General features: G+C 48.0%; 44 non-coding genes and 6 pseudogenes across 44 annotated transcripts; all 50 read right to left on the reverse strand.

The window, feature by feature from the left end:
* Positions 1-24: 24 nt before the first annotated feature.
* Positions 25-142, reverse strand: LOC145080247 (5S ribosomal RNA; annotated as a pseudogene).
* A 231-nt stretch (positions 143-373) lies between these two features.
* LOC145083002 (5S ribosomal RNA) lies at positions 374-492 on the reverse strand. Its single transcript, XR_013697496.1, has one exon. It is a non-coding gene; the product is annotated as a 5S ribosomal RNA (ribosomal RNA).
* A 200-nt stretch (positions 493-692) lies between these two features.
* On the reverse strand, positions 693-810 carry LOC145079895 (5S ribosomal RNA; annotated as a pseudogene).
* Positions 811-1,041: 231 nt separating this feature from the next.
* LOC145075458 (5S ribosomal RNA) lies at positions 1,042-1,160 on the reverse strand. Its single transcript, XR_013692437.1, has one exon. It is a non-coding gene; the product is annotated as a 5S ribosomal RNA (ribosomal RNA).
* Positions 1,161-1,391: 231 nt separating this feature from the next.
* On the reverse strand, positions 1,392-1,510 carry LOC145075526 (5S ribosomal RNA). Its single transcript, XR_013692454.1, has one exon. It is a non-coding gene; the product is annotated as a 5S ribosomal RNA (ribosomal RNA).
* A 200-nt stretch (positions 1,511-1,710) lies between these two features.
* Positions 1,711-1,828, reverse strand: LOC145079896 (5S ribosomal RNA; annotated as a pseudogene).
* A 230-nt stretch (positions 1,829-2,058) lies between these two features.
* LOC145083306 (5S ribosomal RNA) lies at positions 2,059-2,177 on the reverse strand. Its single transcript, XR_013697782.1, has one exon. It is a non-coding gene; the product is annotated as a 5S ribosomal RNA (ribosomal RNA).
* A 200-nt stretch (positions 2,178-2,377) lies between these two features.
* On the reverse strand, positions 2,378-2,495 carry LOC145080393 (5S ribosomal RNA; annotated as a pseudogene).
* Positions 2,496-2,727: 232 nt separating this feature from the next.
* Positions 2,728-2,846, reverse strand: LOC145083295 (5S ribosomal RNA). Its single transcript, XR_013697772.1, has one exon. It is a non-coding gene; the product is annotated as a 5S ribosomal RNA (ribosomal RNA).
* A 231-nt stretch (positions 2,847-3,077) lies between these two features.
* Positions 3,078-3,196, reverse strand: LOC145075586 (5S ribosomal RNA). Its single transcript, XR_013692468.1, has one exon. It is a non-coding gene; the product is annotated as a 5S ribosomal RNA (ribosomal RNA).
* A 200-nt stretch (positions 3,197-3,396) lies between these two features.
* Positions 3,397-3,514, reverse strand: LOC145079458 (5S ribosomal RNA). The gene has a single exon (XR_013694972.1). It is a non-coding gene; the product is annotated as a 5S ribosomal RNA (ribosomal RNA).
* A 231-nt stretch (positions 3,515-3,745) lies between these two features.
* LOC145084766 (5S ribosomal RNA) lies at positions 3,746-3,865 on the reverse strand. Its single transcript, XR_013699197.1, has one exon. It is a non-coding gene; the product is annotated as a 5S ribosomal RNA (ribosomal RNA).
* Positions 3,866-4,097: 232 nt separating this feature from the next.
* On the reverse strand, positions 4,098-4,216 carry LOC145075647 (5S ribosomal RNA). Its single transcript, XR_013692481.1, has one exon. It is a non-coding gene; the product is annotated as a 5S ribosomal RNA (ribosomal RNA).
* A 202-nt stretch (positions 4,217-4,418) lies between these two features.
* LOC145080331 (5S ribosomal RNA) lies at positions 4,419-4,536 on the reverse strand (annotated as a pseudogene).
* Positions 4,537-4,767: 231 nt separating this feature from the next.
* LOC145075698 (5S ribosomal RNA) lies at positions 4,768-4,886 on the reverse strand. Its single transcript, XR_013692492.1, has one exon. It is a non-coding gene; the product is annotated as a 5S ribosomal RNA (ribosomal RNA).
* A 231-nt stretch (positions 4,887-5,117) lies between these two features.
* On the reverse strand, positions 5,118-5,236 carry LOC145075755 (5S ribosomal RNA). Its single transcript, XR_013692505.1, has one exon. It is a non-coding gene; the product is annotated as a 5S ribosomal RNA (ribosomal RNA).
* Positions 5,237-5,436: 200 nt separating this feature from the next.
* Positions 5,437-5,554, reverse strand: LOC145079898 (5S ribosomal RNA; annotated as a pseudogene).
* A 231-nt stretch (positions 5,555-5,785) lies between these two features.
* On the reverse strand, positions 5,786-5,904 carry LOC145075810 (5S ribosomal RNA). Its single transcript, XR_013692522.1, has one exon. It is a non-coding gene; the product is annotated as a 5S ribosomal RNA (ribosomal RNA).
* Positions 5,905-6,135: 231 nt separating this feature from the next.
* LOC145082787 (5S ribosomal RNA) lies at positions 6,136-6,254 on the reverse strand. Its single transcript, XR_013697287.1, has one exon. It is a non-coding gene; the product is annotated as a 5S ribosomal RNA (ribosomal RNA).
* A 231-nt stretch (positions 6,255-6,485) lies between these two features.
* On the reverse strand, positions 6,486-6,604 carry LOC145083083 (5S ribosomal RNA). The gene has a single exon (XR_013697572.1). It is a non-coding gene; the product is annotated as a 5S ribosomal RNA (ribosomal RNA).
* Positions 6,605-6,835: 231 nt separating this feature from the next.
* Positions 6,836-6,954, reverse strand: LOC145075856 (5S ribosomal RNA). The gene has a single exon (XR_013692534.1). It is a non-coding gene; the product is annotated as a 5S ribosomal RNA (ribosomal RNA).
* A 231-nt stretch (positions 6,955-7,185) lies between these two features.
* On the reverse strand, positions 7,186-7,304 carry LOC145085441 (5S ribosomal RNA). The gene has a single exon (XR_013699839.1). It is a non-coding gene; the product is annotated as a 5S ribosomal RNA (ribosomal RNA).
* Positions 7,305-7,535: 231 nt separating this feature from the next.
* Positions 7,536-7,654, reverse strand: LOC145075911 (5S ribosomal RNA). The gene has a single exon (XR_013692545.1). It is a non-coding gene; the product is annotated as a 5S ribosomal RNA (ribosomal RNA).
* A 231-nt stretch (positions 7,655-7,885) lies between these two features.
* Positions 7,886-8,004, reverse strand: LOC145084781 (5S ribosomal RNA). Its single transcript, XR_013699211.1, has one exon. It is a non-coding gene; the product is annotated as a 5S ribosomal RNA (ribosomal RNA).
* A 231-nt stretch (positions 8,005-8,235) lies between these two features.
* On the reverse strand, positions 8,236-8,354 carry LOC145075955 (5S ribosomal RNA). Its single transcript, XR_013692556.1, has one exon. It is a non-coding gene; the product is annotated as a 5S ribosomal RNA (ribosomal RNA).
* A 231-nt stretch (positions 8,355-8,585) lies between these two features.
* Positions 8,586-8,704, reverse strand: LOC145083434 (5S ribosomal RNA). Its single transcript, XR_013697911.1, has one exon. It is a non-coding gene; the product is annotated as a 5S ribosomal RNA (ribosomal RNA).
* A 231-nt stretch (positions 8,705-8,935) lies between these two features.
* LOC145084926 (5S ribosomal RNA) lies at positions 8,936-9,054 on the reverse strand. Its single transcript, XR_013699349.1, has one exon. It is a non-coding gene; the product is annotated as a 5S ribosomal RNA (ribosomal RNA).
* Positions 9,055-9,285: 231 nt separating this feature from the next.
* Positions 9,286-9,404, reverse strand: LOC145076003 (5S ribosomal RNA). Its single transcript, XR_013692568.1, has one exon. It is a non-coding gene; the product is annotated as a 5S ribosomal RNA (ribosomal RNA).
* Positions 9,405-9,637: 233 nt separating this feature from the next.
* Positions 9,638-9,756, reverse strand: LOC145076060 (5S ribosomal RNA). The gene has a single exon (XR_013692581.1). It is a non-coding gene; the product is annotated as a 5S ribosomal RNA (ribosomal RNA).
* A 231-nt stretch (positions 9,757-9,987) lies between these two features.
* Positions 9,988-10,106, reverse strand: LOC145076102 (5S ribosomal RNA). The gene has a single exon (XR_013692593.1). It is a non-coding gene; the product is annotated as a 5S ribosomal RNA (ribosomal RNA).
* Positions 10,107-10,337: 231 nt separating this feature from the next.
* Positions 10,338-10,456, reverse strand: LOC145076155 (5S ribosomal RNA). Its single transcript, XR_013692614.1, has one exon. It is a non-coding gene; the product is annotated as a 5S ribosomal RNA (ribosomal RNA).
* A 231-nt stretch (positions 10,457-10,687) lies between these two features.
* On the reverse strand, positions 10,688-10,806 carry LOC145084927 (5S ribosomal RNA). The gene has a single exon (XR_013699350.1). It is a non-coding gene; the product is annotated as a 5S ribosomal RNA (ribosomal RNA).
* A 231-nt stretch (positions 10,807-11,037) lies between these two features.
* On the reverse strand, positions 11,038-11,156 carry LOC145076208 (5S ribosomal RNA). Its single transcript, XR_013692626.1, has one exon. It is a non-coding gene; the product is annotated as a 5S ribosomal RNA (ribosomal RNA).
* Positions 11,157-11,389: 233 nt separating this feature from the next.
* On the reverse strand, positions 11,390-11,508 carry LOC145076266 (5S ribosomal RNA). The gene has a single exon (XR_013692637.1). It is a non-coding gene; the product is annotated as a 5S ribosomal RNA (ribosomal RNA).
* A 231-nt stretch (positions 11,509-11,739) lies between these two features.
* Positions 11,740-11,858, reverse strand: LOC145076320 (5S ribosomal RNA). Its single transcript, XR_013692649.1, has one exon. It is a non-coding gene; the product is annotated as a 5S ribosomal RNA (ribosomal RNA).
* A 231-nt stretch (positions 11,859-12,089) lies between these two features.
* LOC145076366 (5S ribosomal RNA) lies at positions 12,090-12,208 on the reverse strand. The gene has a single exon (XR_013692660.1). It is a non-coding gene; the product is annotated as a 5S ribosomal RNA (ribosomal RNA).
* Positions 12,209-12,439: 231 nt separating this feature from the next.
* Positions 12,440-12,558, reverse strand: LOC145076418 (5S ribosomal RNA). Its single transcript, XR_013692671.1, has one exon. It is a non-coding gene; the product is annotated as a 5S ribosomal RNA (ribosomal RNA).
* A 231-nt stretch (positions 12,559-12,789) lies between these two features.
* On the reverse strand, positions 12,790-12,908 carry LOC145083281 (5S ribosomal RNA). The gene has a single exon (XR_013697759.1). It is a non-coding gene; the product is annotated as a 5S ribosomal RNA (ribosomal RNA).
* Positions 12,909-13,139: 231 nt separating this feature from the next.
* Positions 13,140-13,258, reverse strand: LOC145085339 (5S ribosomal RNA). The gene has a single exon (XR_013699742.1). It is a non-coding gene; the product is annotated as a 5S ribosomal RNA (ribosomal RNA).
* Positions 13,259-13,490: 232 nt separating this feature from the next.
* On the reverse strand, positions 13,491-13,609 carry LOC145076468 (5S ribosomal RNA). The gene has a single exon (XR_013692687.1). It is a non-coding gene; the product is annotated as a 5S ribosomal RNA (ribosomal RNA).
* A 232-nt stretch (positions 13,610-13,841) lies between these two features.
* LOC145076515 (5S ribosomal RNA) lies at positions 13,842-13,960 on the reverse strand. Its single transcript, XR_013692699.1, has one exon. It is a non-coding gene; the product is annotated as a 5S ribosomal RNA (ribosomal RNA).
* Positions 13,961-14,191: 231 nt separating this feature from the next.
* LOC145076581 (5S ribosomal RNA) lies at positions 14,192-14,310 on the reverse strand. The gene has a single exon (XR_013692713.1). It is a non-coding gene; the product is annotated as a 5S ribosomal RNA (ribosomal RNA).
* A 231-nt stretch (positions 14,311-14,541) lies between these two features.
* LOC145076643 (5S ribosomal RNA) lies at positions 14,542-14,660 on the reverse strand. Its single transcript, XR_013692741.1, has one exon. It is a non-coding gene; the product is annotated as a 5S ribosomal RNA (ribosomal RNA).
* Positions 14,661-14,891: 231 nt separating this feature from the next.
* On the reverse strand, positions 14,892-15,010 carry LOC145084592 (5S ribosomal RNA). The gene has a single exon (XR_013699032.1). It is a non-coding gene; the product is annotated as a 5S ribosomal RNA (ribosomal RNA).
* A 231-nt stretch (positions 15,011-15,241) lies between these two features.
* On the reverse strand, positions 15,242-15,360 carry LOC145084928 (5S ribosomal RNA). The gene has a single exon (XR_013699351.1). It is a non-coding gene; the product is annotated as a 5S ribosomal RNA (ribosomal RNA).
* A 231-nt stretch (positions 15,361-15,591) lies between these two features.
* On the reverse strand, positions 15,592-15,710 carry LOC145076717 (5S ribosomal RNA). The gene has a single exon (XR_013692769.1). It is a non-coding gene; the product is annotated as a 5S ribosomal RNA (ribosomal RNA).
* A 233-nt stretch (positions 15,711-15,943) lies between these two features.
* Positions 15,944-16,062, reverse strand: LOC145076794 (5S ribosomal RNA). The gene has a single exon (XR_013692808.1). It is a non-coding gene; the product is annotated as a 5S ribosomal RNA (ribosomal RNA).
* A 231-nt stretch (positions 16,063-16,293) lies between these two features.
* Positions 16,294-16,412, reverse strand: LOC145076856 (5S ribosomal RNA). The gene has a single exon (XR_013692831.1). It is a non-coding gene; the product is annotated as a 5S ribosomal RNA (ribosomal RNA).
* A 231-nt stretch (positions 16,413-16,643) lies between these two features.
* Positions 16,644-16,762, reverse strand: LOC145076930 (5S ribosomal RNA). Its single transcript, XR_013692873.1, has one exon. It is a non-coding gene; the product is annotated as a 5S ribosomal RNA (ribosomal RNA).
* Positions 16,763-16,993: 231 nt separating this feature from the next.
* Positions 16,994-17,112, reverse strand: LOC145077004 (5S ribosomal RNA). Its single transcript, XR_013692906.1, has one exon. It is a non-coding gene; the product is annotated as a 5S ribosomal RNA (ribosomal RNA).
* Between the last annotated feature and the right edge of the window lie 60 nt (positions 17,113-17,172).

The raw sequence follows: 17,172 nt of genomic DNA on the forward strand, positions 1-17,172 counted from the left end.
AAGCAAAAAAACCGCACGTAAAATCTAAAAAAACGCAGGACTTCCCAGGGGGTCACCCATCCTAATACTACTCTCGCCCAAGCACGCTTAACTGCGGAATTCTGATGGGATCCGGTGCATTAGTGCTGGTATGATCGCACCCGAAATACTATCCATGTTTATTGTTTTTATGTGTTACAAGACGCAGAACCTCCTTTGTTTTGGTACGCGGGGCGTGGGACCCACGTGACCGATCGGCTCCGTTCCAAAAATACGAAAAGCATCAACCATGAACCGGAGGGCACCCGAGCATAGAAATAGCAAGAAAGAAAGGAAAAAAAGCAAAAAAACCGCACGTAAAATCTAAAAAAACGCAAACGGACAACGAAAAAGGGGGGTGCAACACGAGGACTTCCCAGGGGGTCACCCACCCTAGTACTACTCTCGCCCAAGCACGCTTAACTGCGGAGTTCTGATGGGATCCGGTGCATTAGTGCTGGTATGATCGCACCCGAAATACTATCCATGTTTATTGTTTTTATGTGTTACAAGACGCAGAACCTCCTTTGTTTTGGTACGCGGGGCGTGGGACCCACGTGACCGATCGGCTCCGTTCCAAAAATACGAAAAGCATCAACCATGAACCGGAGGGCACCCGAGCATAGAAATAGCAAGAAAGAAAGGAAAAAAAGCAAAAAAACCGCACGTAAAATCTAAAAAAACGCAGGACTTCCCAGGGGGTCACCCATCCTAATACTACTCTCGCCCAAGCACGCTTAACTGCGGAGTTCTGATGGGATCCGGTGCATTAGTGCTGGTATGATCGCACCCGAAATACTATCCATGTTTATTGTTTTTATGTGTTACAAGACGCAGAACCTCCTTTGTTTTGGTACGCGGGGCGTGGGACCCACGTGACCGATCGGCTCCGTTCCAAAAATACGAAAAACATCAACCATGAACCGGAGGGCACCCGAGCATAGAAATAGCAAGAAAGAAAGGAAAAAAAGCAAAAAAACCGCACGTAAAATCTAAAAAAACGCAAACGGACAACGAAAAAGGGGGGTGCAACACGAGGACTTCCCAGGGGGTCACCCATCCTAGTACTACTCTCGCCCAAGCACGCTTAACTGCGGAGTTCTGATGGGATCCGGTGCATTAGTGCTGGTATGATCGCACCCGAAATACTATCCATGTTTATTGTTTTTATGTGTTACAAGACGCAGAACCTCCTTTGTTTTGGTACGCGGGGCGTGGGACCCACGTGACCGATCGGCTCCGTTCCAAAAATACGAAAAGCATCAACCATGAACCGGAGGGCACCCGAGCATAGAAATAGCAAGAAAGAAAGGAAAAAAAGCAAAAAAACCGCACATAAAATCTAAAAAAACGCAAACGGACAACGAAAAAGGGGGGTGCAACACGAGGACTTCCCAGGGGGTCACCCATCCTAGTACTACTCTCGCCCAAGCACGCTTAACTGCGGAGTTCTGATGGGATCCGGTGCATTAGTGCTGGTATGATCGCACCCGAAATACTATCCATGTTTATTGTTTTTATGTGTTACAAGACGCAGAACCTCCTTTGTTTTGGTACGCGGGGCGTGGGACCCACGTGACCGACCGGCTCCGTTCCAAAAATACGAAAAGCATCAACCATGAACCGGAGGGCACCCGAGCATAGAAATAGCAAGAAAGAAAGGAAAAAAAGCAAAAAAACCGCACGTAAAATCTAAAAAAACGCAGGACTTCCCAGGGGGTCACCCATCCTAATACTACTCTCGCCCAAGCACGCTTAACTGCGGAGTTCTGATGGGATCCGGTGCATTAGTGCTGGTATGATCGCACCCGAAATACTATCCATGTTTATTGTTTTTATGTGTTACAAGACGCAGAACCTCCTTTGTTTTGGTACGCGGGGCGTGGGACCCACGTGACCGATCGGCTCCGTTCCAAAAATACGAAAAGCATCAACCATGAACCGGAGGCACCCGAGCATAGAAATAGCAAGAAAGAAAGGAAAAAAAGCAAAAAAACCGCACGTAAAATCTAAAAAAACGCAAACGGACAACGAAAAAGGGGGGTGCAACACGAGGACTTCCCAGGGGGTCACCCATCCTAGTACTACTCTCGCCCAAGCACGCTTAACTGCGGAGTTCTGATGGGATCCGGTGCATTAGTGCTGGTATGATCGCACACGAAATATTATCCATGTTTATTGTTTTTATGTGTTACAAGACGCAGAACCTCCTTTGTTTTGGTACGTGGGGCGTGGGACCCACGTAACCGATCGGCTCCGTTCCAAAAATACGAAAAGCATCAACCATGAACCGGAGGGCACCCGAGCATAGAAATAGCAAGAAAGAAAGGAAAAAAAGCAAAAAAACCGCACGTAAAATCTAAAAAAACGCAGGACTTCCCAGGGTGTCACCCATCCTAATACTACTCTCGCCCAAGCACGCTTAACTGCGGAGTTCTGATGGGATCCGGTGCGTTAGTGCTGGTATGATCGCACCCGAAATACTATCCATGTTTATTGTTTTTATGTGTTACAAGACGCAGAACCTCCTTTGTTTTGGTACGCGGGGCGTGGGACCCACGTGACCGATCGGCTCCGTTCCAAAAATACGAAAAACATCAACCATGAACCGGAGGGCACCCGAGCATAGAAATAGCAAGAAAGAAAGGAAAAAAAGCAAAAAAAACCGCACGTAAAATCTAAAAAAACGCAAACGGACAACGAAAAAGGGGGGTGCAACACGAGGACTTCCCAGGGGGTTACCCATCCTAGTACTACTCTCGCCCAAGCACGCTTAACTGCGGAGTTCTGATGGGATCCGGTGCATTAGTGCTGGTATGATCGCACCCGAAATACTATCCATGTTTATTGTTTTTATGTGTTACAAGACGCAGAACCTCCTTTGTTTTGGTACGCGGGGCGTGGGACCCACGTGACCGATCGGCTCCGTTCCAAAAATACGAAAAGCATCAACCATGAACCGGAGGGCACCCGAGCATAGAAATAGCAAGAAAGAAAGGAAAAAAAGCAAAAAAACCGCACATAAAATCTAAAAAAACGCAAACGGACAACGAAAAAGGGGGGTGCAACACGAGGACTTCCCAGGGGGTCACCCATCCTAGTACTACTCTCGCCCAAGCACGCTTAACTGCGGAGTTCTGATGGGATCCGGTGCATTAGTGCTGGTATGATCGCACCCGAAATACTATCCATGTTTATTGTTTTTATGTGTTACAAGACGCAGAACCTCCTTTGTTTTGGTACGCGGGGCGTGGGACCCACGTGACCGACCGGCTCCGTTCCAAAAATACGAAAAGCATCAACCATGAACCGGAGGGCACCCGAGCATAGAAATAGCAAGAAAGAAAGGAAAAAAAGCAAAAAAACCGCACGTAAAATCTAAAAAAACACAGGACTTCCCAGGGGGTCACCCATCCTAATACTACTCTCGCCCAAGCACGCTTAACTGCGGAGTTCTGATGGGATCCGGTGCATTAGTGCTGGTATGATCGCACCCGAAATACTATCCATGTTTATTGTTTTTATGTGTTACAAGACGCAGAACCTCCTTTGTTTTGGTACGCGGGGCGTGGGACCCACGTGACCGATCGGCTCCGTTCCAAAAATACGAAAAGCATCAACCATGAACCGGAGGGCACCCGAGCATAGAAATAGCAAGAAAGAAAGGAAAAAAAAGCAAAAAAACCGCACGTAAAATCTAAAAAAACGCAAACGGACAACGAAAAAGGGGGTGCAACACGAGGACTTCCCAGGGGGGTCACCCATCCTAGTACTACTCTCGCCCAAGCACGCTTAACTGCGGAGTTCTGATGGGATCCGGTGCATTAGTGCTGGTATGATCGCACCCGAAATACTATCCATGTTTATTGTTTTTATGTGTTACAAGACGCAGAACCTCCTTTGTTTTGGTACGCGGGGCGTGGGACCCACGTGACCGATCGGCTCCGTTCCAAAAATACGAAAAGCATCAACCATGAACCGGAGGGCACCCGAGCATAGAAATAGCAAGAAAGAAAGAAAAAAAAAGCAAAAAAACCGCACGTAAAATCTAAAAAAACGCAAACGGACAACGAAAAAGGGGGGTGCAACACGAGGACTTCCCAGGGGGTCACCCATCCTAGTACTACTCTCGCCCAAGCACGCTTAACTGCGGAGTTCTGATGGGATCCGGTGCATTAGTGCTGGTATGATCGCACCCGAAATACTATCCATGTTTATTGTTTTTATGTGTTACAAGACGCAGAACCTCCTTTGTTTTGGTACGCGGGGCGTGGGACCCACGTGACCGATCGGCTCCGTTCCAAAAATACGAAAAGCATCAACCATGAACCGGAGGGCACCCGAGCATAGAAATAGCAAGAAAGAAAGGAAAAAAAGCAAAAAAAAACCGCACGTAAAATCTAAAAAAACGCAGGACTTCCCAGGGGGTCACCCATCCTAATACTACTCTCGCCAAAGCACGCTTAACTGCGGAGTTCTGATGGGATCCGGTGCATTAGTGCTGGTATGATCGCACCCGAAATACTATCCATGTTTATTGTTTTTATGTGTTACAAGACGCAGAACCTCCTTTGTTTTGGTACGCGGGGCGTGGGACCCACGTGACCGATCGGCTCCGTTCCAAAAATACGAAAAACATCAACCATGAACCGGAGGGCACCCGAGCATAGAAATAGCAAGAAAGAAAGGAAAAAAAGCAAAAAAACCGCACGTAAAATCTAAAAAAACGCAAACGGACAACGAAAAAGGGGGGTGCAACACGAGGACTTCCCAGGGGGTCACCCATCCTAGTACTACTCTCGCCCAAGCACGCTTAACTGCGGAGTTCTGATGGGATCCGGTGCATTAGTGCTGGTATGATCGCACCCGAAATACTATCCATGTTTATTGTTTTTATGTGTTACAAGACGCAGAACCTCCTTTGTTTTGGTACGCGGGGCGTGGGACCCACGTGACCGATCGGCTCCGTTCCAAAAATACGAAAAGCATCAACCATGAACCGGAGGGCACCCGAGCATAGAAATAGCAAGAAAGACAGGAAAAAAAGCAAAAAAACCGCACATAAAATCTAAAAAAACGCAAACGGACAACGAAAAAGGGGGGTGCAACACGAGGACTTCCCAGGGGGTCACCCATCCTAGTACTACTCTCGCCCAAGCACGCTTAACTGCGGAGTTCTGATGGGATCCGGTGCATTAGTGCTGGTATGATCGCACCCGAAATACTATCCATGTTTATTGTTTTTATGTGTTACAAGACGCAGAACCTCCTTTGTTTTGGTACGCGGGGCGTGGGACCCACGTGACCGACCGGCTCCGTTCCAAAAATACGAAAAGCATCAACCATGAACCGGAGGGCACCCGAGCATAGAAATAGCAAGAAAGAAAGGAAAAAAAGCAAAAAAACCGCACGTAAAATCTAAAAAAACGCAGGACTTCCCAGGGGGTCACCCATCCTAATACTACTCTCGCCCAAGCACGCTTAACTGCGGAGTTCTGATGGGATCCGGTGCATTAGTGCTGGTATGATCGCACCCAAAATACTATCCATGTTTATTGTTTTTATGTGTTACAAGACGCAGAACCTCCTTTGTTTTGGTACGCGGGGCGTGGGACCCACGTGACCGATCGGCTCCGTTCCAAAAATACGAAAAGCATCAACCATGAACCGGAGGGCACCCGAGCATAGAAATAGCAAGAAAGAAAGGAAAAAAAGCAAAAAAACCGCACGTAAAATCTAAAAAAACGCAAACGGACAACGAAAAAGGGGGGTGCAACACGAGGACTTCCCAGGGGGTCACCCATCCTAGTACTACTCTCGCCCAAGCACGCTTAACTGCGGAGTTCTGATGGGATCCGGTGCATTAGTGCTGGTATGATCGCACCCGAAATACTATCCATGTTTATTGTTTTTATGTGTTACAAGACGCAGAACCTCCTTTGTTTTGGTACGCGGGGCGTGGGACCCACGTGACCGATCGGCTCCGTTCCAAAAATACGAAAAGCATCAACCATGAACCGGAGGGCACCCGAGCATAGAAATAGCAAGAAAGAAAGGAAAAAAAGCAAAAAAATCGCACATAAAATCTAAAAAAACGCAAACGGACAACGAAAAAGGGGGGTGCAACACGAGGACTTCCCAGGGGGTCACCCATCCTAGTACTACTCTCGCCCAAGCACGCTTAACTACGGAGTTCTGATGGGATCCGGTGCATTAGTGCTGGTATGATCGCACCCGAAATACTATCCATGTTTATTGTTTTTATGTGTTACAAGACGCAGAACCTCCTTTGTTTTGGTACGCGGGGCGTGGGACCCACGTGACCGACCGGCTCCGTTCCAAAAATACGAAAAGCATCAACCATGAACCGGAGGGCACCCGAGCATAGAAATAGCAAGAAAGAAAGGAAAAAAAGCAAAAAAAACGCACGTAAAATCTAAAAAAGCGCAAACGGACAACGAAAAAGGGGGGTGCAACACGAGGACTTCCCAAGGGGTCACCCATCCTAGTACTACTCTCGCCCAAGCACGCTTAACTGCGGAGTTCTGATGGGATCCGGTGCATTAGTGCTGGTATGATCGCACCCGAAATACTATCCATGTTTATTGTTTTTATGTGTTACAAGACGCAGAACCTCCTTTGTTTTGGTACGCGGGGCGTTGGACCCACGTGACCGATCGGCTCCGTTCCAAAAATACGAAAAGCATCAACCATGAACCGGAGGGCACCCGAGCATAGAAATAGCAAGAAAGAAAGGAAAAAAAGCAAAAAAACCGCACGTAAAATCTAAAAAAACGCAAACGGACAACGAAAAAGGGGGGTGCAACACGAGGACTTCCCAGGGGGTCACCCATCCTAGTACTACTCTCGCCCAAGCACGCTTAACTGCGGAGTTCTGATGGGATCCGGTGCATTAGTGCTGGTATGATCGCACCCGAAATACTATCCATGTTTATTGTTTTTATGTGTTACAAGACGCAGAACCTCCTTTGTTTTGGTACGCGGGGCGTGGGACCCACGTGACCGATCGGCTCCGTTCCAAAAATACGAAAAGCATCAACCATGAACCGGAGGGCACCCGAGCATAGAAATAGCAAGAAAGAAAGGAAAAAAAGCAAAAAAACCGCACGTAAAATCTAAAAAAACGCAAACGGACAACGAAAAAGGGGGGTGCAACACGAGGACTTCCCAGGGGGTCACCCATCCTAGTACTACTCTCGCCCAAGCACGCGTAACTGCGGAGTTCTGATGGGATCCGGTGCATTAGTGATGGTATGATCGCACCCGAAATACTATCCATGTTTATTGTTTTTATGTGTTACAAGACGCAGAACCTCCTTTGTTTTGGTACGCGGGGCGTGGGACCCACGTGACCGATCGGCTCCGTTCCAAAAATACGAAAAGCATCAACCATGAACCGGAGGGCACCCGAGCATAGAAATAGCAAGAAAGAAAGGAAAAAAAGCAAAAAAACCGCACGTAAAATCTAAAAAAACGCAAACGGACAACGAAAAAGGGGGGTGCAACACGAGGACTTCCCAGGGGGTCACCCATCCTAGTACTACTCTCGCCCAAGCACGCTTAACTGCGGAGTTCTGATGGGATCCGGTGCATTAGTGCTGGTATGATCGCACCCGAAATACTATCCATGTTTATTGTTTTTATGTGTTACAAGACGCAGAACCTCCTTTGTTTTGGTACGCGGGGCGTGGGACCCACGTGACCGATCGGCTCTGTTCCAAAAATACGAAAAGCATCAACCATGAACCGGAGGGCACCCGAGCATAGAAATAGCAAGAAAGAAAGGAAAAAAAGCAAAAAAACCGCACGTAAAATCTAAAAAAACGCAAACGGACAACGAAAAAGGGGGGTGCAACACGAGGACTTCCCAGGGGGTCACCCATCCTAGTACTACTCTCGCCCAAGCACGCTTAACTGCGGAGTTCTGATGGGATCCGGTGCATTAGTGATGGTATGATCGCACCCGAAATACTATCCATGTTTATTGTTTTTATGTGTTACAAGACGCAGAACCTCCTTTGTTTTGGTACGCGGGGCGTGGGACCCACGTGACCGATCGGCTCCGTTCCAAAAATACGAAAAGCATCAACCATGAACCGGAGGGCACCCGAGCATAGAAATAGCAAGAAAGAAAGGAAAAAAAGCAAAAAAACCGCACGTAAAATCTAAAAAAACGCAAACGGACAACGAAAAAGGGGGGTGCAACACGAGGACTTCCCAGGGGGTCACCCATCCTAGTACTACTCTCGCCCAAGCACGCTTAACTGCGGAGTTCTGATGGGATCCGGTGCATTAGTGCTGGTATGATCGCACCCGAAATACTATCCATGTTTATTGTTTTTATGTGTTACAAGACGCAGAACCTCCTTTGTTTTGGTACGCGGGGCGTGGGACCCACGTGACCGATCGGCTCCGTTCCAAAAATACGAAAAGCATCAACCATGAACCGGAGGGCACCCGAGCATAGAAATAGCAAGAAAGAAAGGAAAAAAAGCAAAAAAACCGCACGTAAAATCTAAAAAAACGCAAACGGACAACGAAAAAGGGGGGTGCAACACGAGGACTTCCCAGGCGGTCACCCATCCTAGTACTACTCTCGCCCAAGCACGCTTAACTGCGGAGTTCTGATGGGATCCGGTGCATTAGTGCTAGTATGATCGCACCCGAAGTACTATCCATGTTTATTGTTTTTATGTGTTACAAGACGCAGAACCTCCTTTGTTTTGGTACGCGGGGCGTGGGACCCACGTGACCGATCGGCTCCGTTCCAAAAATACGAAAAGCATCAACCATGAACCGGAGGGCACCCGAGCATAGAAATAGCAAGAAAGAAAGGAAAAAAAGCAAAAAAACCGCACGTAAAATCTAAAAAAACGCAAACGGACAACGAAAAAGGGGGGTGCAACACGAGGACTTCCCAGGGGGTCACCCATCCTAGTACTACTCTCGCCCAAGCACGCTTAACTGCGGAGTTCTGATGGGATCCGGTGCATTAGTGCTGGTATGATCGAACCCGAAATACTATCCATGTTTATTGTTTTTATGTGTTACAAGACGCAGAACCTCCTTTGTTTTGGTACGCGGGGCGTGGGACCCACGTGACCGATCGGCTCCGTTCCAAAAATACGAAAAGCATCAACCATGAACCGGAGGGCACCCGAGCATAGAAATAGCAAGAAAGAAAGGAAAAAAAGCAAAAAAACCGCACGTAAAATCTAAAAAAACGCAAACGGACAACGAAAAAGGGGGGTGCAACACGAGGACTTCCCAGGGGGTCACCCATCCTAGTACTACTCTCGCCCAAGCACGCTTAACTGCGGAGTTCTGATGGGATCCGGTGCATTAGTGCTGGTATGATCGCACCCGAAATACTATCCATGTTTATTGTTTTTATGTGTTACAAGACGCAGAACCTCCTTTGTTTTGGTACGCGGGGCGTGGGACCCACGTGACCGATCGGCTCCGTTCCAAAAATACGAAAAGCATCAACCATGAACCGGAGGGCACCCGAGCAAAGAAATAGCAAGAAAGAAAGGAAAAAAAAAGCAAAAAAACCGCACGTAAAATCTAAAAAAACGCAAACGGACAACGAAAAAGGGGGGTGCAACACGAGGACTTCCCAGGGGGTCACCCATCCTAGTACTACTCTCGCCCAAGCACGCTTAACTGCGGAGTTCTGATGGGATCCGGTGCATTAGTGCTGGTATGATCGCACCCGAAATACTATCCATGTTTATTGTTTTTATGTGTTACAAGACGCAGAACCTCCTTTGTTTTGGTACGCGGGGCGTGGGACCCACGTGACCGATCGGCTCCGTTCCAAAAATACGAAAAGCATCAACCATGAACCGGAGGGCACCCGAGCATAGAAATAGCAAGAAAGAAAGGAAAAAAAGCAAAAAAACCGCACGTAAAATCTAAAAAAACGCAAACGGACAACGAAAAAGGGGGGTGCAACACGAGGACTTCCCAGGGGGTCACCCATCCTAGTACTACTCTCGCCCAAGCACGCTTAACTGCGGAGTTCTGATGGGATCCGGTGCATTAGTGCTGGTATGATCGCACCCGAAATACTATCCATGTTTATTGTTTTTATGTGTTACAAGACGCAGAACCTCCTTTGTTTTGGTACGCGGGGCGTGGGACCCACGTGACCGATCGGCTCCGTTCCAAAAATACGAAAAGCATCAACCATGAACCGGAGGGCACCCGAGCATAGAAATAGCAAGAAAGAAAGGAAAAAAAGCAAAAAAACCGCACGTAAAATCTAAAAAAACGCAAACGGACAACGAAAAAGGGGGGTGCAACACGAGGACTTCCCAGGGGGTCACCCATCCTAGTACTACTCTCGCCCAAGCACGCTTAACTGCGGAGTTCTGATGGGATCCGGTGCATTAGTGCTGGTATGATCGCACCCGAAGTACTATCCATGTTTATTGTTTTTATGTGTTACAAGACGCAGAACCTCCTTTGTTTTGGTACGCGGGGCGTGGGACCCACGTGACCGATCGGCTCCGTTCCAAAAATACGAAAAGCATCAACCATGAACCGGAGGGCACCCGAGCATAGAAATAGCAAGAAAGAAAGGAAAAAAAGCAAAAAAACCGCACGTAAAATCTAAAAAAACGCAAACGGACAACGAAAAAGGGGGGTGCAACACGAGGACTTCCCAGGGGGTCACCCATCCTAGTACTACTCTCGCCCAAGCACGCTTAACTGCGGAGTTCTGATGGGATCCGGTGCATTAGTGCTGGTATGATCGAACCCGAAATACTATCCATGTTTATTGTTTTTATGTGTTACAAGACGCAGAACCTCCTTTGTTTTGGTACGCGGGGCGTGGGACCCACGTGACCGATCGGCTCCGTTCCAAAAATACGAAAAGCATCAACCATGAACCGGAGGGCACCCGAGCATAGAAATAGCAAGAAAGAAAGGAAAAAAAGCAAAAAAACCGCACGTAAAATCTAAAAAAACGCAAACGGACAACGAAAAAGGGGGGTGCAACACGAGGACTTCCCAGGGGGTCACCCATCCTAGTACTACTCTCGCCCAAGCACGCTTAACTGCGGAGTTCTGATGGGATCCGGTGCATTAGTGCTGGTATGATCGCACCCGAAATACTATCCATGTTTATTGTTTTTATGTGTTACAAGACGCAGAACCTCCTTTGTTTTGGTACGCGGGGCGTGGGACCCACGTGACCGATCGGCTCCGTTCCAAAAATACGAAAAGCATCAACCATGAACCGGAGGGCACCCGAGCAAAGAAATAGCAAGAAAGAAAGGAAAAAAAAAGCAAAAAAACCGCACGTAAAATCTAAAAAAACGCAAACGGACAACGAAAAAGGGGGGTGCAACACGAGGACTTCCCAGGGGGTCACCCATCCTAGTACTACTCTCGCCCAAGCACGCTTAACTGCGGAGTTCTGATGGGATCCGGTGCATTAGTGCTGGTATGATCGCACCCGAAATACTATCCATGTTTATTGTTTTTATGTGTTACAAGACGCAGAACCTCCTTTGTTTTGGTACGCGGGGCGTGGGACCCACGTGACCGATCGGCTCCGTTCCAAAAATACGAAAAGCATCAACCATGAACCGGAGGGCACCCGAGCATAGAAATAGCAAGAAAGAAAGGAAAAAAAGCAAAAAAACCGCACGTAAAATCTAAAAAAACGCAAACGGACAACGAAAAAGGGGGGTGCAACACGAGGACTTCCCAGGGGGTCACCCATCCTAGTACTACTCTCGCCCAAGCACGCTTAACTGCGGAGTTCTGATGGGATCCGGTGCATTAGTGCTGGTATGATCGCACCCGAAATACTATCCATGTTTATTGTTTTTATGTGTTACAAGACGCAGAACCTCCTTTGTTTTGGTACGCGGGGCGTGGGACCCACGTGACCGATCGGCTCCGTTCCAAAAATACGAAAAGCATCAACCATGAACCGGAGGGCACCCGAGCATAGAAATAGCAAGAAAGAAAGGAAAAAAAGCAAAAAAACCGCACGTAAAATCTAAAAAAACGCAAACGGACAACGAAAAAGGGGGGTGCAACACGAGGACTTCCCAGGGGGTCACCCATCCTAGTACTACTCTCGCCCAAGCACGCTTAACTGCGGAGTTCTGATGGGATCCGGTGCATTAGTGCTGGTATGATCGCACCCGAAATACTATCCATGTTTATTGTTTTTATGTGTTACAAGACGCAGAACCTCCTTTGTTTTGGTACGCGGGGCGTGGGACCCACGTGACCGATCGGCTCCGTTCCAAAAATACGAAAAGCATCAACCATGAACCGGAGGGCACCCGAGCATAGAAATAGCAAGAAAGAAAGGAAAAAAAGCAAAAAAACCGCACGTAAAATCTAAAAAAACGCAAACGGACAACGAAAAAGGGGGGTGCAACACGAGGACTTCCCAGGGGGTCACCCATCCTAGTACTACTCTCGCCCAAGCACGCTTAACTGCGGAGTTCTGATGGGATCCGGTGCATTAGTGCTGGTATGATCGCACCCGAAATACTATCCATGTTTATTGTTTTTATGTGTTACAAGACGCAGAACCTCCTTTGTTTTGGTACGCGGGGCGTGGGACCCACGTGACCGATCGGCTCTGTTCCAAAAATACGAAAAGCATCAACCATGAACCGGAGGGCACCCGAGCATAGAAATAGCAAGAAAGAAAGGAAAAAAAGCAAAAAAACCGCACGTAAAATCTAAAAAAATGCAAACGGACAACGAAAAAGGGGGGTGCAACACGAGGACTTCCCAGGCGGTCACCCATCCTAGTACTACTCTCGCCCAAGCACGCTTAACTGCGGAGTTCTGATGGGATCCGGTGCATTAGTGCTGGTATGATCGCACCCGAAGTACTATCCATGTTTATTGTTTTTATGTGTTACAAGACGCAGAACCTCCTTTGTTTTGGTACGCGGGGCGTGGGACCCACGTGACCGATCGGCTCCGTTCCAAAAATACGAAAAGCATCAACCATGAACCGGAGGGCACCCGAGCATAGAAATAGCAAGAAAGAAAGGAAAAAAAGCAAAAAAACCGCACGTAAAATCTAAAAAAACGCAAACGGACAACGAAAAAGGGGGGTGCAACACGAGGACTTCCCAGGGGGTCACCCATCCTAATACTACTCTCGCCCAAGCACGCTTAACTGCGGAGTTCTGATGGGATCCGGTGCATTAGTGCTGGTATGATCGAACCCGAAATACTATCCATGTTTATTGTTTTTATGTGTTACAAGACGCAGAACCTCCTTTGTTTTGGTACGCGGGGCGTGGGACCCACGTGACCGATCGGCTCCGTTCCAAAAATACGAAAAGCATCAACCATGAACCGGAGGGCACCCGAGCAAAGAAATAGCAAGAAAGAAAGGAAAAAAAAAGCAAAAAAACCGCACGTAAAATCTAAAAAAACGCAAACGGACAACGAAAAAGGGGGTGCAACACGAGGACTTCCCAGGGGGTCACCCATCCTAGTACTACTCTCGCCCAAGCACGCTTAACTGCGGAGTTCTGATGGGATCCGGTGCATTAGTGCTGGTATGATCGCACCCGAAATACTATCCATGTTTATTGTTTTTATGTGTTACAAGACGCAGAACCTCCTTTGTTTTGGTACGCGGGGCGTGGGACCCACGTGACCGATCGGCTCCGTTCCAAAAATACGAAAAGCATCAACCATGAACCGGAGGGCACCCGAGCATAGAAATAGCAAGAAAGAAAGAAAAAAAAAGCAAAAAAACCGCACGTAAAATCTAAAAAAACGCAAACGGACAACGAAAAAGGGGGGTGCAACACGAGGACTTCCCAGGGGGTCACCCATCCTAGTACTACTCTCGCCCAAGCACGCTTAACTGCGGAGTTCTGATGGGATCCGGTGCATTAGTGCTGGTATGATCGCACCCGAAATACTATCCATGTTTATTGTTTTTATGTGTTACAAGACGCAGAACCTCCTTTGTTTTGGTACGCGGGGCGTGGGACCCACGTGACCGATCGGCTCCGTTCCAAAAATACGAAAAGCATCAACCATGAACCGGAGGGCACCCGAGCATAGAAATAGCAAGAAAGAAAGGAAAAAAAGCAAAAAAACCGCACGTAAAATCTAAAAAAACGCAAACGGACAACGAAAAAGGGGGGTGCAACACGAGGACTTCCCAGGGGGTCACCCATCCTAGTACTACTCTCGCCCAAGCACGCTTAACTGCGGAGTTCTGATGGGATCCGGTGCATTAGTGCTGGTATGATCGCACCCGAAATACTATCCATGTTTATTGTTTTTATGTGTTACAAGACGCAGAACCTCCTTTGTTTTGGTACGCGGGGCGTGGGACCCACGTGACCGATCGGCTCCGTTCCAAAAATACGAAAAGCATCAACCATGAACCGGAGGGCACCCGAGCATAGAAATAGCAAGAAAGAAAGGAAAAAAAGCAAAAAAACCGCACGTAAAATCTAAAAAAACGCAAACGGACAACGAAAAAGGGGGGTGCAACACGAGGACTTCCCAGGGGGTCACCCATCCTAGTACTACTCTCGCCCAAGCACGCTTAACTGCGGAGTTCTGATGGGATCCGGTGCATTAGTGCTGGTATGATCGCACCCGAAATACTATCCATGTTTATTGTTTTTATGTGTTACAAGACGCAGAACCTCCTTTGTTTTGGTACGCGGGGCGTGGGACCCACGTGACCGATCGGCTCTGTTCCAAAAATACGAAAAGCATCAACCATGAACCGGAGGGCACCCGAGCATAGAAATAGCAAGAAAGAAAGGAAAAAAAGCAAAAAAACCGCACGTAAAATCTAAAAAAATGAAAACGGACAACGAAAAAGGGGGGTGCAACACGAGGACTTCCCAGGCGGTCACCCATCCTAGTACTACTCTCGCCCAAGCAAGCTTAACTGCGGAGTTCTGATGGGATCCGGTGCATTAGTGCTGGTATGATCGCACCCGAAGTACTATCCATGTTTATTGTTTTTATGTGTTACAAGACGCAGAACCTCCTTTGTTTTGGTACGCGGGGCGTGGGACCCACGTGACCGATCGGCTCCGTTCCAAAAATACGAAAAGCATCAACCATGAACCGGAGGGCACCCGAGCATAGAAATAGCAAGAAAGAAAGGAAAAAAAGCAAAAAAACCGCACGTAAAATCTAAAAAAACGCAAACGGACAACGAAAAAGGGGGGTGCAACACGAGGACTTCCCAGGGGGTCACCCATCCTAGTACTACTCTCGCCCAAGCACGCTTAACTGCGGAGTTCTGATGGGATCCGGTGCATTAGTGCTGGTATGATCGAACCCGAAATACTATCCATGTTTATTGTTTTTATGTGTTACAAGACGCAGAACCTCCTTTGTTTTGGTACGCGGGGCGTGGGACCCACGTGACCGATCGGCTCCGTTCCAAAAATACGAAAAGCATCAACCATGAACCGGAGGGCACCCGAGCATAGAAATAGCAAGAAAGAAAGGAAAAAAAGCAAAAAAACCGCACGTAAAATCTAAAAAAACGCAAACGGACAACGAAAAAGGGGGGTGCAACACGAGGACTTCCCAGGGGGTCACCCATCCTAGTACTACTCTCGCCCAAGCACGCTTAACTGCGGAGTTCTGATGGGATCCGGTGCATTAGTGCTGGTATGATCGCACCCGAAATACTATCCATGTTTATTGTTTTTATGTGTTACAAGACGCAGAACCTCCTTTGTTTTGGTACGCGGGGCGTGGGACCCACGTGACCGATCGGCTCCGTTCCAAAAATACGAAAAGCATCAACCATGAACCGGAGGGCACCCGAGCAAAGAAATAGCAAGAAAGAAAGGAAAAAAAAAGCAAAAAAACCGCACGTAAAATCTAAAAAAACGCAAACGGACAACGAAAAAGGGGGGTGCAACACGAGGACTTCCCAGGGGGTCACCCATCCTAGTACTACTCTCGCCCAAGCACGCTTAACTGCGGAGTTCTGATGGGATCCGGTGCATTAGTGCTGGTATGATCGCACCCGAAATACTATCCATGTTTATTGTTTTTATGTGTTACAAGACGCAGAACCTCCTTTGTTTTGGTACGCGGGGCGTGGGACCCACGTGACCGATCGGCTCCGTTCCAAAAATACGAAAAGCATCAACCATGAACCGGAGGGCACCCGAGCATAGAAATAGCAAGAAAGAAAGGAAAAAAAGAAAAAAAACCGCACGTAAAATCTAAAAAAACGCAAACGGACAACGAAAAAGGGGGGTGCAACACGAGGACTTCCCAGGGGGTCACCCATCCTAGTACTACTCTCGCCCAAGCACGCTTAACTGCGGAGTTCTGATGGGATCCGGTGCATTAGTGCTGGTATGATCGCACCCGAAATACTATCCATGTTTATTGTTTTTATGTGTTACAAGACGCAGAACCTCCTTTGTTTTGGTACGCGGGGCGTGGGACCCACGTGACCGATCGGCTCCGTTCCAAAAATACGAAAAGCATCAACCATGAACCGGAGGGCACCCGAGCATAGAAATAGCAAGAAAGAAAGGAAAAAAAGCAAAAAAACCGCACGTAAAATCTAAAAAAACGCAAACGGACAACGAAAAAGGGGGGTGCAACACGAGGACTTCCCAGGGGGTCACCCATCCTAGTACTACTCTCGCCCAAGCACGCTTAACTGCGGAGTTCTGATGGGATCCGGTGCATTAGTGCTGGTATGATCGCACCCGAAATACTATCCATGTTTATTGTTTTTATGTGTTACAAGACGCAGAACCTCCTTTGTTTTGGTACGCGGGGCGTGGGACCCACGTGACCGATCGGCTCCGTTCCAAAAATACGAAAAGCATCAACCATGAACCGGAGGGCACCCGAGCATAGAAATAGCAAGAAAGAAAGGAAAAAAAGCAAAAAAACCGCACGTAAAATCTAAAAAAACGCAAACGGACAACGAAAAAGGGGGGTGCAACACGAGGACTTCCCAGGGGGTCACCCATCCTAGTACTACTCTCGCCCAAGCACGCTTAACTGCGGAGTTCTGATGGGATCCGGTGCATTAGTGCTGGTATGATCGCACCCGAAATACTATCCATGTTTATTGTTTTTATGTGTTACAAGACGCAGAACCTCCTTTGTTTT

This window comes from Lactuca serriola, chromosome 1 (assembly GCF_051521515.1).
Source record: "Lactuca serriola cultivar US96UC23 chromosome 1, Lser_US96UC23_V15, whole genome shotgun sequence".
Lineage (NCBI taxonomy): Eukaryota > Viridiplantae > Streptophyta > Magnoliopsida > Asterales > Asteraceae > Lactuca > Lactuca serriola.